Source organism: Notechis scutatus, chromosome 2 (assembly GCF_049901735.1).
Source record: "Notechis scutatus isolate UNSWTSFEM ecotype Mainland chromosome 2, rNotScu1.2, whole genome shotgun sequence".
Classification (NCBI taxonomy): Eukaryota; Metazoa; Chordata; class Lepidosauria; order Squamata; family Elapidae; genus Notechis; species Notechis scutatus.
Window position 1 is genome coordinate 48,814,871 of NC_142010.1, and position 16,890 is coordinate 48,831,760.

Here is a 16,890-nt window from a genome sequence, read left to right on the forward strand (position 1 = left end):
GGGACTGTTGTAGAGGGCCAAACCAATACTGTGAATATGCATAGGCACACAGACATGCATGCACACAACTAAATTGGGAAAAAAGTTTCTTTCAAAACAAAAGCAATGTAGTTGCATTGAGTCCATGGCATACACTTATGTATATTTGATTTCTACATTTGATTAAACTTATGCAGGTTGGACAAGGACAGCCAAAGGGCTGAATATGGCCCGAGGCCATAATATGTCCAGGTCTGTTCTAGACCTACTTATTTCTAGTCCTCTGTTTTTCCCTGCTATATGATGCCAACAACTGTCCCTCAGTGTATAAACAAACTATTGGAAGTTCAGGGTAGCTGGTTATTTGCTCCCTTTGTTAATGGAAAAGTGAGTAAGAAGTTAAAGAGTTGACCTTGAGGTAATTCCCTTGAGCCATGGGATTCAATCCACGAACACATCTCTCACGCTGTGGTGAGCTGAAGAAACAAAACATTTTTCCCCTTAGAAATTATGCTCAAAAATCAAAATGATTAATAACAGGGAACAATATTAGGGATCATGGAAGTATATCCAAATGTGTGTTTGTGTGTGTGAGAGAGAGTGCATTTTAAATACAGGAAGGTCTTCTTTTTATTGATTTGCTTGGAGCAAAAGGGTATTATGATGTTTGGATGTTATCCACAGTTCTGTTACAGTTTATGTTTTAAACTGCTATGCGGCAGCTAAATAAAAGCTGAAATTGATTTTTATGCTAACTCTGAAGTTGCCTTACTGCAGTGTTATGGACTACATTAAGCATTCAATTTATGGCTTGCAGCTTACCAAAAATATAAATGTTGCCTATTATGTTAAATAAACCTCTTATTGGAGCAATCCCTCTTTTGCTTTTTCTAACTTACTCTACTAAATGGAAAATGAGTTTGTAGCATGGTTGCCATTTCCTTTGAAGTTTTTCATTGCCAGATGGAACAGAAAATGGTTGAAGACAGTAAAAGAAGAAAAAAAAAAAACCCTTTCAAGGTGAATTATGAAGCAGTCAAGCTGCTTCTATTCTGACTCCTGCTCTACCATAATTCAATTCGATCCCTGTGAAATGATTCACCATTGTTACTGGCTGAAATAGCTATTTTTCTTCACTGCAGGAATCTGGATCAGTGGCAGACTTTAAGCTTCCTGGATATATTTGATTGTTTACTAGAATCCTGGGATCGACTGCTTGGCATCAGAGCAAAATAGGGAATGATGCACAATGAGAGGACCAAGCATACAATTAGTTGGGTTTTTTTTAAGTACCTCAGAGCAGTGTTTCTTTTTTTTTTTCAGGACCCCTTCTCACTTTAAAGAGAGAGCTCATCCCAAAGAAGTTTATGTCTGTATGGGTTAAATATATCAATGTTTACTGTATTTAAAATTAAAATTGATGAATTTGCATCTGCTACCACTTTTCCCAATTTTTTTATTGGATTTTAAACACTGCATTTTTGTATATTGTACATAGACTGTGAAATAACTGTGATTGTGATTTTGAGGGCCCCTGAGATGATTTTGTGGAGACACCCCCCAGAAGCACTGTTAAAAAACACTGCCTCAGGAAATGGGCTCAGCCTAGATATCTGTTTTTAGGGCTTGATTGATTATTTCTTCCATGTAGATAGTAAAGCTTTTTCTTTCTTTCTTTCTTTCTTTCTTTCTTTCTTTCTTTCTTTCTTTCTTTCTTTCTTTCTTTCTTTCTTTCTTTCTTTCTTTCTTCCTTCCTTCCTTCCCTCCCTCCCTCCCTCCCTTCCTTCCTTCCTTCTTCCCTCCCTCCCTCCCTCCATTCTTTGTCACTCTGTCTCACACCCCCCCCCTTACAGCATGTCCTTTTCAGTTAGGTTGCCAAGGAATAGTTAGAAAGACAAAAGCTACTAGGAGGACTCCAAGAATGGCAGGCTTCAGGGCCACTTTGATCCTTAAGGGTTTGTTTCCTTTTTTATGTACCCATTGAAGCAATCTTTTTGAGAAAATTCCTGGCTTTTGTCCTCCCTGCTTAACTGCCTGCTCCATTTTTAGGTTATGGTATTCATGCAAATGCAAGTAAATAAATAGGTTCTACTTCGGTGGAAAAATACCAGGGACATGAAAGGAGTCTCCACAGGCATCCCTGGGCAATGATGATGTCACCAGCTAATCCTTTCAAGCTGTAAGTGCATTGGTAGATGCTTCCAACAATAATATAATAGTAATATAGTAGGTTATGGTGCAGCAGTTATATCTTTGTCTCCTAGTAGCCATTCTCACTCCTTGCAAGTTTTCATTTTGGAGGGGAGATTAATTTTGGATATTTGATGTTTAGAAATATGTCTGGAGGAGAATCACAGGGTGATGGTTGAGAATAATAATATTGTTACCTGCTTTTGAATATGTATTGTTGTCACAATTACTATTTACTCTTATTTCTAGAAAGTGGTTTCCACTACTCACATGGGATATTTTCCAGTACTAATCCCCCTGCCAAAATAGGATTGCAGCCCCTGCTGCCAAGAATCTGGGGGAAAGACTCCAAGCGGCTTTATCTTCCTTTGCTTCAATGAAGAGCAAAAGAGGTGATTCCTTCATGTTGTTTTATTGAATTCTCACCTCAATGAATGCCATTCCCTTCAAAATCAATGTTGTCCTCAAATGAAAGTAACAAGCTTCCTTAGAAAAATGGTGACTCTTAATTTTCATGATGGAGCAAGACAAACAAGTTTCTTTTTGCCATATCGGTGGTCCGAAGGGAGTTGATGCCAAGAAAAGTAAGATGTATAAGATGTACCTTATTCTTGATGTATAAGTAAATAAAATAAATTACAGTGGCGATGGCCATGCAGTTGAAGCCCCACCCCTTTTCCCAAATGACATTCATTAAAAAGGGGTTGGGACCTATATTGTGTAGGGATACCAGGCATTTTTCGAGTGGATGCCTCTAAGCTGAGTGTTATTTAATAACAGTTTAATATAAGATCTCCCACTCCAATCTCTTATATCTGGCATAAAGACGGTCAGGAAAATGAGTTCCATTAAATTGTACAATGGTCTAGCAGAAAGACTGAAATCCTGCAGAGCAAAAGCAAAAAAAGACAATGTAAATATTGCTGCCTTTGTTTTGGTTGTATCATTTGTGACTGCCAAAGAAACCTAAAATGATTTTTCAACGCAGTATAACAACCAGTTCATCAGAACCAGACCAAACAGACTAGATATATCCCTGAAACCACATTATGGCTTAGATAATGTATCAACTCAGTCAATTTGAGAGATTTAAATATCAAATCTGAATGGAAAAGAATCATAAAGGCAAAAGCCTTTAGCTAAGTTAATTGTTCTGCTATGATCTGTTAATCCATCAATGAATCTTCCTTTATTCTCGTTTTTAAAAACAGCAAAAAAGGGACCAAGAAAAATTCTGTGGAACTTCAAAAATGATACAAACTTATCTATTGCTTTTCATTGATGGCTATATTATAGAAGATTACCAACTGATGTGTAGATCCATCAGGTATCTTGCCTGTGGTATGGTCAATTATGTGAATTATTCATGTCATCTTGCATCATCTTGCCTCAATATTAAACCTCCCCCAACATGGTTCTGTCAAGTTTTATTGGAAGCAATTGATAAGCAATAGATTGATCATGCCTTTAATACTGTCTCTTCCAATCCTTTGCTAAGCATGCACTAAATGTTTTGTGATTCAAGCTTTTATCTCAGAATAAAGTAGTCAATACTGAGACTTTACAGAGCAGATAAGGATAATAGAATGATAAAAATCAAACGATTGGAAGAAGCCAATTAAAGCATCAGGGCCATTTCCTTTCTTATTGCACACAAAACAAATGAAGACATTAGTGCAACATGCTGTCCTGCTTCCTCTTTATCACGATCTGGGTTGCTGTGTAAATATTTTAAGACAAAACAGAGCATTTTGATCAGAAACTATAAATGTATAGTTTGTATAGAAATGTATAGAAACTAGCTTTGGGGCACAACAAGGACCTGACTTTCTTGAACACTATCAAAGAAGAAAGGCTGAAAAGAAAATATAGACTTCTAAAGTTTTAGGCCCAAACTGTCATTCATTCATTCATTCATTCATTCATTCATTCATTCATTCATTCATTCATTCATTTTCTATGCTGATGGACTCTTAGCAGTTTACATGATAAAAACAGATTAAAAACATAATGAGAGCCAATCAAAACAAAGGCAACCATAAAGCAATAAGGTCACTGTATGGTGGTTTGACCTTATTGCTTTATGGTTGCCTTTGTTTGTCTGGAAGATGGATTTTGTGTTGACAAGCCTTAGGGCAGAAAGTTTTGTAATGGAATGCTTTGCATCAATCACTCTAATTTCCTTGGAGGACCAAGTGTGTGGGGTTTGCCTGAGTTTTGGTTTTATACAACACATCTTCCAGACATGGATTGGATTTCAGAAGATATGCCATGTCCATTTGGAGCAAGCTATATGAGCTGTAAAAGGATCCACTGCAGCAAGGAAGCCTTGTCAGTATGTTCCTGATGGAAAAAATCATGGGATACCAAGAAGAATTGGATGAAGTTTATGAAAGTGTATGTGTCCAATTGGTGAAGCTTGATCCTAATAACCTGCTGCTATGCTCTCAGATTAGAAAGTAAAAAATATGTCTGAATTAATGACTGGTCAAGTTAAGCATGTTTTGGGTCTACAGGCCACAACTTTTGTATGTTCTAGGAGGCAACATGGAAAGGCTTCAGAAGCCTTGCATTTCCACAGAAGACAAGTGTGTGCAGAGAATGTCAATTTTTGTCCAACACCATTTTTGTAGTTAATTTTTGGGAAAGGTCATTCTGAGAACATTGGATTCCCAGGATTTCACCCTGAATCAGTGGTGGGATTCAAATTTTTTTACTACTGGTTCTGTGGGAGTGGCTTGGTGGGCGTGGCATGACTTGGTGGGTGAGGCTTGGGGCGTGGCTAGGGGAAGGATACTGAAAAATCTTCCATTCCCTCCCCACTCCTGGGGGAAGGTTACCACCGGTTCTCCAAACTACTCAAAATTTCTGCTACCGGTTCTCCAGCATTGGTCAGAACCTGCTGAATAACACCTCTGTCCTGAATAATAAAACATATTGCATATTCTGTAACTGTGATGAAGTCATTGGAAGCTAGGTTTTTTTTTGTGTGTGTGTGTGTGTGTTGGGGCTTGAGGAATCTTAAAGTTTATTTTTGTTTGGAAGGAGCCCTAAATATATATCAAAGAATGTTTTAAAGGTAGGCAAGGAATATGGAATAATTTATTCTTCCTTTGCATAGCTTAATCCGACCTCAATCTTTCTCATGACTTGTTAAATAACAAGATTGAGAATGACCTTTGAGATTCTAAAATTGGTAAATATCACATCTAATTTTAATACTATATTTCAATATTGTTTTCTTCAGATGGGATCTACATACTCATATTTGTTTCTCTTTCTTAACAGATTGATTTATTCAGTTCTGATATGTCACTCTGTGATACTTTGAAGTCAGGAACTCTGCCCTAATACAAATATGGTTCCATAAACAGAAGTTCTAGAACAGGGGTGTCAAACTAGTGGCCCATGAGCCAGTTACATCATGCGCTGGTCATGCCCACACCAAGTTTAGCGGAAAAACGTTGCAATACATCACATGATGATGACGTGATGATGCGAGTTTGACACCCCTGTCTAGAAAGATTCACAGATAAAACTAAAATTAGCAAGAAAGCAATGAATGTGTTGTTGAACACATTAAAATAATATTCTATACACTGTATGTTATTTTAAACTATATTTCTAGACATACAATACCATACCATTGTTGAAAAAAATCTGAATGACCATAGAATGGCAACAATTGGTTAGAGATTTCTGTATGTTTTAATGGTCACTCAGATTTTTGCAATCCAGATATGGTATGACTTAGTACTTAATAATAAAGTTGGCTACAAAACAATCTATGGTTATATTATTTAGAGATATATTCCCTTTGTTAAATATAACCTTGACTAAAATGGGTGTCCAAAATCAATGTAAGATATAACTATGAAGATATATTCTAATTTTGGCTAGAGGTGCCTGCCTAATTGTTTCTGAAGGATATTCAAAATGATATAGCCTTGGGACTTCCGGTTTGAGCTTCTTTGGCAACAGACTGAAGCCTCGTCTCTGTGAGGTTTCGTTCCATGCTTGCCGCTGGAACGCCCCGAGCCGGCTGGCTTTGGGGCTAAGCCATCCCGTAGAGGTGGTGAAGAAGGGGGAGACTGCCTGCAGGGTTGAGGAGAGCCACATTTCTCCTCCCCAGCTGGCCATTACTCCCTTTCCCAAAGGCGGTTGCAGTGGTGGTCAGAAATGGCCACCACAAAGAAGAACTCGACCGGAAAAGAATGTGCAGGAGGAAGATAAGAAGAGAAAGTTTTGGTTGACCGGGTCAAACAGCAAAAGCAACAAATTAGGTACCCTGGAATTGAAACTATTAAAAAAAAACCAATAACATTGTTCCCTAAGAAGATTTTTAAGCTGCGAAGGAGAGAGAAAGGGGAAAAGATTTGTTTTTCTCCTTTTCCTATACTGACAGCTAAGAGACTTAAGCAAGAAATTGGAAAAAATCCACTTTGACATTAATAGGCATTTAATGCTGAAAATAAAAAGTCAAAGGGATAATAAAGATTTCTGGATAATCAAAAGCTTTTGAAAACAGGAAAGGAGAGGAAAAAGAATAAAAGGGCAGGATCTGGAAGGGAGGAGAATGCCTGGAATTAAAAAGAACTTACAGCAAAATCTTAACAAGACTTCCAAAAGATACATTTTAACTGAAACATCGCAACAAAAACCCCAGGAAGAGAAAGTGGAAAAAGAAATAAGAAGAAACAGCTTGGGACTATTTGGATTACTTGATGATCTCTGGATTTTTGGTTAGTGTATTTGAATGACTAAAATCAATTGGGTGGTTGTTTAAAAGTGTTTAAATTGGCTCTACTTTTAGAAGAACTGAAAATGGAACTTAAAAAGTACAAAGAAGATGCACAAGAAGGGAGAGGTTCTTTTGGCTTCGTATTTCAGTTCTTAGAAATGGAGATTTGGAACTATGAGAAACAACAAGAAATGCCTGCAGAACAAGAAGATTGAGACAAAGAAGAAGCCATCTTTAATGAACAAGTAATCTTAGGTGGGGGAAAAAAGGAAAGTGGGGGGGGGAGAGAATGGAAAGTTTAAGATTGGGAAAAACAACTCCCAAAAAATAGAGTGAAAAATAAGTATAAAATCAGAAAGCAACAGAAGAGGGGAATGCAGAAGAGAGAATTAGAAGTAGAGAGACAAGGGGGTAAAAAGGGGAGGGAGAAGATGAGAGGGAAGAAAGAAAGGAAAAGAAGTTATAAAGGACAGAAACAAAATATAAAGAAACAGGGCCTATTTAGAGATAATTGGTGAAAATTTAATGGAAAAGGGGATTCTGCAAAGGTACATAAGATAGTATTGTTATATTAGAAATAGAAATAATTTTAGAAAATATGCAACAATGTATGATTAAAATGTTTGATAAAATAGTTATTGTAATTCACTGAAATGCTTGTCATTAAATAAATGTAACAAAATGAATATTTAATGATTTACAAAACATATGTGAAGAGAAATAAGGGAAAAATTAATTATGGAGATTATACATGTCTTTAAGGAAGTATAATATTTAATTGAAAAGAAATGTTAAAGATGTTAAGATTTTAATGATTATTAATGATAGAACTGAATTGGAATGGAACGAGGGTTTATAATTACATATATTTATAATCCTTTTTTAAAAAAAATATATAGTGTTTATTATAAGAATGTATCAAGCAGAATTCGATTGGAAGTTATGTATTATGTATTATATTGAAGGTCATAACCTTAAGGTATATATTGAAGTTTAAATGAGAGTTGAATGGATGTAATTAAAAGATATAAAGGTGTCATACTGCAATTAGTAACTTCAGGAGAAAACTTGTTTAATGAGAAAAGATAATATGAAATTGAAACAGAACAGACAAAAGTATAAATATAATGATTTGAATTGAGATGAGATAATCAAAATAAAAGTGAGAAAATTAAAGAGGGGAAAAAACTATATAGAAAATGTAGAATAGTATAAGATATGGAATAGAACAGGGTCCCCAACCGCCGGTCCGCGGACCGTAAAAGCGAACAAGCCTTACCGGATCTTTTTGGTAAAAAAGCAATTTTTCAAAAGATGGGGCCAGCTCTGAGCTTTTCGGGTATTTCTCCGAAAAGCTCACTAGCTAGACAAAATCGCTCGTGACATCACGGAAGTGATTTCGTAAAAAATTGTGTTGGGATCCTGTATAAATAAAGAAGTTCAACCTGGGACCATGCTATTTTCAAAAAAGATGTTTTACTTGTATTTTGTATGTGTGAAAACCCAAATAAAACTTTATTTTTTTAAAAAAATGATATAGCCTTTCTTTCCTCCCCAGCCCATCACCAAGCCTGTTGACTTTGTGATTTTTTTTTATCCAATGTGAAAACAATACAGATAACCCTTGACTTACAACAATTGGAAGTGGAATGGCCATTGCTAAGCCAGGCGGTTGTTAAGTGAGTTGCACCTAATTTTATGACCATTTTTTGCTGTCACTGTTAAGCAAATTACATTGTTGTTAAGTAAAACTGGCTTTGATTGTTAGAAGCCAGCTGAGAAAGTTGCAAATGGCAATCACGTGAGCCCAGGATGCTACAACTATCATAAATACATGCCAGTTGCCAAGCATCTGAAATTTGATCATGTGATTGTGGGGATGGGGCAATGGTCATCAGTGTGAGGACTGCTAAAAGTCACTTTCTTCATTGACTTCAAATAGTCACCAACAAATGATTGTAAGTCATGTACTATCTGTCTTTTCATCTTCTAGGCATGCTAGATGCATGATTTACATTGCTTCAGAGATAATTGTGACAGGGCTTGAATCTGCCCAGCTTCTATTGGCTACTTTCAGTTGCTGTGGACTCTTCCCCTTTTCCCTTTGCTGCTAACTTCCCTCCACCTCTACATCAGCTTGTCTTTTTACAGAAACCTGTAAGCTACAGTCTGGAGATATGGCCAGTACATGCATTCCTATCCCTATTCCATTTCTTTTACTGTATGCATAAAGACAATATCTCAAAAAAAAATCTCTGTGGCTTTCCTATACTCTCTACCAATCTTTCTTTGTAGGGAAGAGAAAGATCTCTATACACACACACACACACACACACACATTGAAATGAAAAGCAGGATGAAAAAGGACATCAAATCCAAACATTTCGGAAACATTTTCCAATGTGAATTGTCAAAGCGAAAGTTTAACAGTCTGTCTGAATGCATCAGTGCTGTTTTCTGAAGGAAAATAAAACAAGAATTATCATACCCATTAGGCTGCTTTGAGAATTTGTCTTGCTAGCTGCCTATGCAGAGGGTAAAGTATGATTGGTTGCAATCCAGTTTCCCGCACCCTGGGAATTCTAATAAGCTTATATTCACAGCTCACACCCCAGCCTTACCTCAGCTGGCCTAGCTCTGGGCAGCGTGACTTGAATGTCTGCAAAGGCTGATCTTTCTAACTAGCTCCTCTATTGTCCCTAGGAAGGCAAGGCAAAGGAGGCTGTCAGTTGCGAGGAGGCGATTAGGCCATGAAAAGCTTCCTTTTTTTTTCAGTTGAAACTCATCACAGACTAAATGTGTTTGGCTCCTGCTTAACCCTCTGGTGAATCATTTCATAAAAATGGCACCTTGGTGTTGCATATATATTACCCCTCTGCATCTTTCTGAGCATATTTATTCAGTTTACTAGTCAAAACTAGTTTCATGCTACACTAAGCCCAGCAGGGTCAAAACCTAGCCTATGGAAATCAAGCTATCTCTTTTCTCTCTGCTTCATACATCATCATCAGCCAAAGTCAGATAATGGAAAGCAAAAATGTTGACCCTTGGTGATTATTGCTCACACGTTCATGATGCGGCAGACAGAATGAGTTAAAATGGAAACCAATTGGTGGGTGACCCCTTTTCTCTCATAATGAGGGAACAGAGATAATGAATTATGAGGTAACACAGTTGGACGAAGTGTTGGGTAAGATGAATAAGAAACTGATGGATAGAAGAAGCCACTTGGTTTTGAGCCAGTCACTCCCCCTCAGGCCAACCTGCCTCACTTGGTTGTTGTGGAGAAAATAGACAGCTTTGAGTTAGATTTGGCTGACTATGTAACCTACCTTAACAACAATACAGTTGTGCCAGAATGGAGGACTGAGCTTTGAATTTCTGGAACTGTAGTGGTGGAAACTAAAACTGGGCCACATTTGCCTGACAAGTTCCCAAGTTTTCTTCTTCCATAAAACACTTCCTGTTTTTAATCTTTTGTTCCAGGTTCTTGATAATATGTTAAACTTTCTTTTTGTAACAGAGGGTGGCACTGCTGAGATTGTATTCCATTATACATGTTTCCTTCATTCTGAAGCCTTCTACCTACACTTGAAATCTGGAAAAGTCCAGTAGAAGTTGTTCCCTTGAGATGCCTTTCCTTGAAAGTCCATAAAAGAAATCAAGAAGAGCATGGAGCATTGGATATGCAATTGCATAATAATAAATGGGACATTCCTAGACATGCTGCATCATAATGCTCCTTATCCCAATCAATCTATGATAGCAAACAACATTGGTGAGTTTTGAATTAGAATCAGAATGGGAGAAGGGTTGAAAAGGCAGATCATATTTGCAGAATGGAAGAAGGGTTGAAAAGGCAGATCATATTTGCAGTGACTATCAAGTAATATGACTATTAGCCAGTCCCTAAACAAACATAAGAGTGAATCCTTATGATGTGCTGGACTGTATATGCTCTAGAACACTGGGGGATAATCAAAGTGCAGTGAGGCATTGTCCTCTAGGCTTAGCAATTGGGTATCTTCATGACCTTACTTCAGGGGTGGGATTCTACCTATTCTCTAGAACCGGTTGTTAACATTCTAAGCAGTTCGGAGAACCGGTTGTGAGAAGAAATTACTGGCCTAATCCTGTAAGGAAAGGCAGGAAGGAAACATTCTGGTGCTGCTTACAGAAACTACTTCTCCGTTAACCCTTATTACATTCTTGGCAGGACCAGACTTCCTGTCGCAGGAACTTCTCTGAAGTTTTTTTTCCCCTCCTTTGCTGGTACTTTGTTTGTGTGGAGTGACCATTCAAAGTTACAATGGCACTGAAAAAAGTGACTTATGACCATTTTTCACACTTACAACTGTTGCAGCATCCCCACAGTCATGAGAGGCCAGGCGAGGAGATGCGTGCCTCGATGTGAGTTATATTGAGTTGGCCATGTTCAGCCAATAACATGACCACCAAGCCATGCCCACCAACTAAGCCAAGCCCACAGAACCGATTATTAAAAAATTTGAATCCCACCCCTGCCTGACTTCCATCAGCATCCAATGAGATATACTTCAAAGAAACTTCTGCAAACCCTGCACTTTGGGATGGCTTTAGGAGTTGAGGCAAGAGGCTTCTTGGTAGCAATGCTGGTATTACAGAATATATTCCAATTTGTGGAGAACAGACTGCTTCCCTCTTTGTTGGTCTTTTGGAAGATCAAATTGTTTTGAAGAACTTTCCAACATAAAAATATTGCCATTTTAATTTGTTGTTCAGATTTGTTGCTCAGGTTTGTTTATTTTTCTATTGTTTTGCAGTTGTTTTATTCTAGTAGGGATGTTTTATTCTGGTTTCTCTATCTATGTCACCCACTCAATTGTTTTGATTGATGTGGCATAGAAGTATGATCAATCAATCAATAGCATCAGGAAAGACAATAGGGAGTGGTCAAAAAATACTCCACAGACCAGTATGTGGTAGAGCATATATTAAGAACTGGGAAAAGATATTTAAATATTCTGAAGTGTCTGCAAAATACCTCCAAAGATCAGAATCATACAAGCCATGATATTCTTTGTGACGTTCCATGGATTTTTCAAAGAAGCAGGACAGGAAGAGTTTTGAACTTTGGTACTGTAGAAGATTCTTTAGAACACTGTGGACAGCCAACAACCCAGTGGATCATTGAATAAATCAACTCAGAGGTCTCACTTGTGATACAAATGATTAAGTTCAAATTATCCTACTGTCAGGATTCCAGCAATCGTCCTAATTAAATCATGAGACTCGAGCCAAACTTCAAAAAACTTCAAAGGATTTATTAGGAGTGACATACTGGCATGACCTATATGAAGCTGACTCTGAGATACCTAATTTACAATCATCTATGACCCTGTTTCCCTCCACCTCTCTGGGTGTATCATAATACAGACTGTCCAACAAAATACGTTCATGCATTGGGTGTCATCAATCATGCTCTCCAATAGAGGATTTTCAGCCCAGAATACCCAGTTGCCTCAGTTACAATCTTTGTGAGATAAGCTTGGAATGTGTTTCTGAGTTCATTTTCCATATGCTCTTCAGGGTTCCTCCCCACCTCTTTCGTATGGCAACTTGGAAACAGGCATAGGAATGTTTTAAGTTGACACCTACTTTGGACACATTAGGCAAAGACCTAGTTCTCTGAAAAAGGCTCTAATGTTGTGAAAGGTAGATGGAAAGAGAAGAGGATAAGCAGCAGGAAGATGGGTGGTCTCAATTACATGGTGATGAGTGTACTACTGGAGACTTGAAAGAACAGGTTAAGAATAGGTTGGCATGGAGCAAATCTATATGGTTCCTAGGAATCAAACACCATTTGATGCACATAATCAATAGAATCAATTAATAGGTAGTGGTCAGCCTTCTCCAACATGTCACCTTCCAGGTATCTTACACCAAGACTGCCACCATCAGTCCAATGGAAGCTTGGGTAAGACTTTTTTTTCTTGTCTCATAAAGTGTACATAGAAATGAGCATTATATTTTAGGCAAAAACACATGCAGATGCAGCACACATTGAAATGCTTAGTGTATCCTATACACGGTATATATTTATGCTGTTAAACTTCCAACTGTGCTTGATGGGGCTTACATGGAAGCAGGCATCCATAGAATAGCAGCCTTGCCTTTTAGTTTATCCATCCTTGTTTGAGAGAACTTTTACAAATGCAAACATCTCAGTAAAGCTATATTGGAATTGTATTAATATTAGCAATAAAACTACTATGAGTGGCAAGGAGAGAAGTTCTGCATCTGGTCAATGCTGTCCTAAGAGTAGAAGATTTCTCCTTCAGAATACAGAACAAATAGCAGGGATTGAACAATTAGCATTCCAATCCTGAGCTTCAGAGGCAGCATCATTTACACGTTTTCTGAAGCAATGTATCATGGCGAAATGTGTTCCTTTCCTTTTGGCTTATTTACTATGTCAGAAAAATCCATAACTACGATAATCTGTCAAGATCTTTTTAAAAAAATAAATTTTATTTATTTTCAAAATACATGTGAAAATTACATTTTAACAGTTCTGTGTCAAGCATTACTTATATTTACAATTGTTTTTCGTATCAAACTTTATTTCTCTTATCCAACCATATGTTATTTCTCTTATCCAACAATGTTTCCCAAACCTCATAAAACTCAGGCTCCTCTTTACCTTTAAGTTTCCTCATAAGCCTATCCATCTCAGTAAAATCAAGTATTTTGTTTATTACCATATTTTCGGAAGGTATGTCATCTAATTTCCAGCTTTGGGCATAAATAATTCTTGCCATGTTCATATATGTTGAATGACGTATTGGATGTGTTTCTTCAGGTTTCTTTTGATCATCTCCAATAAGAAAATTTCTGGCTTAAATTCAATATTGTGCCTTGTAATTTCTCTTATCCATTTCTGTCAAGATCTTAAGAATGAGGCCGACTAATCTATTATGTCTACTAAAACTAAATAAGCTGCAGGTAAGAGTAGTGGTGAGATATCCAAGGAGAAGGATAATTTCTCTGTAAAGTCTGCTTACAGTATTAAAGAAGAGGCTAATATCTCATCACTAACAATTTCAGCATCCCTCCAGTGATACTGATTTCCACACCACCACCACCCGCCCATCTTCTTTGGTTAGTGTAAGTGAAAGGATATTTGTAGCTTCTGTAGGCAAGTTTACATTCCTTGAACACATCCATTTACAAAACTGATGTGTTTCTCCATCAAATTGTGAGTTATTAGGAATTATGAGTACCTCAGAAGCCAGGCTGCAAGGAGGTAAGGCTCAAGCATGATGCTTGTAAGTCTTGTTCTGCACAGCCTTTCTCATGTAACTAATACACTGTCAGAATCATTCTTTCAAAGGAGTCTTTGTCCATCAGAATTGCTCCTACCATTGGACAAATTGAAATTAACTGCTTAGTCCCTTGTCTAATCAATGTCTAATCATAGTATTAATGTAGCTTCTTATCTTGGATGTGGGGAGAGAACTTATTCCACAATAGCTAAATTTCCTCCAAAAGATTGGAGACCACAAGGAAAATGCTAAGTCAAATGTTGTATATAGCCATGAAATTAAACATTCTCATGTATATACAATTTATCAGCATGCCATGTATTTCAGAAACCATAGAACAAAGTAACAAAGAGCTGTGGTGGTTAGAATGCAATACTGCAGGCTAATTCTGTTGACTGCCGACTGTTAGCAGTTTGGCAGTTTGATTCTCACTGGCTCAAGGTTGACACAGCCTTCTACCCTTCTGAGGTCTGTAAAATGAAGACCCAGATTATTGGGGGTAATGTGCTGACTCTGTAAACTGCTTAGAGAGGGATGTAAAGCACTGTGAAGTAGTATATAAGTCTAAGTGCTATTGCTAAAATACATGTAGAGTACAGTGACTCTTCCTTACATAGTACTTAACCTGTTGCCTTCTGAGGTGGGTTATTTAGTCATCTGATGAAGATGGTATGTTACTGTCAGGCTACAGGAAGAGGTATCTGGATAGGAAACTGTTTAGAACTTCAAAGATAAAAGAAATATTCAAGACATATCTAGATAGACCCTTCCTGGTTGCTATTATTCCCTAAACTTTCAGATCCAAGAAGGCACTGCCTCTTCAGCAAGCCATATTGTTTTGTTTTGTTTTTGGTGCATTCTAGTCAGGTTGACTTCTGGCAACTATCTGGACAAGTCCCTACAGGTTTCTTAGCATGATTTTCAGAAGTGGCTTTGTTCCTGCTTGCTTCCTAAGATAAAGAGAGAGGGGGAGAGGGGGGGGGGAATTCATAGTAGTCTCCTGGTTTCTAGCATGATACCTTAATCACTACACCAAACTGTCTGTCATATACTATATTTATCTGGAAAAAAAATCTGAATTTAAGACAGGGTCTCAGAAAAATTAAATGAAATAAATCTGTTATAATACAAAACCTAATTTATATCTTTCATCTCAATATAATATATGAGCTTGCAAATAATTTTTACTCCTATTCTCAGGTCAAATTGTTTACTGAATAGTAGGATTTCATTTTGTTGGGGCTGAACCTCAGGTTGTTTACACAGGTTTTGGTTCATCGGGGCATCTAGATAACATTTTAGCTTAGGGAATATGGGATGCCATCTCTCTCAGTGGCACATTCACAACCTTATGGATATTGAGCTTTTAATGGTGGGGAAATAGGTTGATGGTATGGCATCTGGAAACCGTGAAGGAGATCATGGGTTTAATTCCAATTATCAAGAATCAAGTTGGCAGATTCTCCAGCTGAAAATTTGGGGCGCTATTAGAAATAGAGAAGACAAGGTGAATAGGTATCTAGTCTATTGTATTATTATTATTATTATTATTATTATTATTATTATTATTATTATTATTATTATTATTATTATTATTATTATTATTATTATTATACTATTTAATTCCCAATGACTCTGGGTGGTTCACAAGCAACATTAAAAAGAATACAATAATATATAAGAATAAAGGAGAGCAAACCATAGAGCAAAAAATAAAACCATACCACCTAAAAGGGGGCTTCACTGATCCTTACCAAAAGCCTTGAGACTTGAAGACTTGAACATTGTTCCTATTTAACCAAATTAAATTCAATGGTGAAATAAGTAAGGTTCTACATTTAGGCAAGAAAAACCAATTGCACAGGTATAATGTAGGTGGTACCTGGCTCAATAGTAGTTATTGTGAGAGGGATCTTGGAGTCCTAGAGAGGACAATCACTTGAATATCAACCAGCAGTGTGTGGCAGCTGCCAAAAAAATCAACTCAGTCCTAGGTTGCATTAACACAAGGGTAGAATCAAGATCATATGAAGTGTTAGTACCATTTTATAATGCCCTGGTGAGACCACACCTGAAATATTGCATCCAGTTTTTACCACCACGATGTAAAAAGATGTTGAAACTCTTGAAAGAGTACAGAGAAGGGCAACAAAGATTATTAGGAGATTGGAGGCTAAAACATATAAAGAACAGTTGTTGGAATTGGGTATGTCTAGTTTAATGAAAAGGAGAATTAGGGGAAACATGATAGCAGTGTTCCAATATCTCAGGGGCTGCCACAAAGAAGAGGGAGACAAGTTCTTCTCCAAAGCACCTGAGGACAGGACAAGAAGCAATGGATGGAAACTAATCAAGGAGAGAAGCAACCTAGAACTAAAAAGAAATTTCCTGGCAGTTAGATCAATTAATCAGTAGAATGACTTGCTTCCAGAAGTTGTGAATGATCCAACACTGGAGATTTTAAAGAAAAGATTAGACAACCATTTGTCTGAAAAGGTATAGGATATCCTGCTTAAGCATGGGATTGGACTAGAAGAGTTATTCTTTATTCTGCCTAGAGAAAGAGAAGTAGGCTGGTGTCCAAGCAGATTGCAGAAGAGCCCTCATTCCATAGGGCAGGTGTCATGACACAGAAAGAAAGCTTATAATACACAACAGACGGGTATGTGGTAGTCT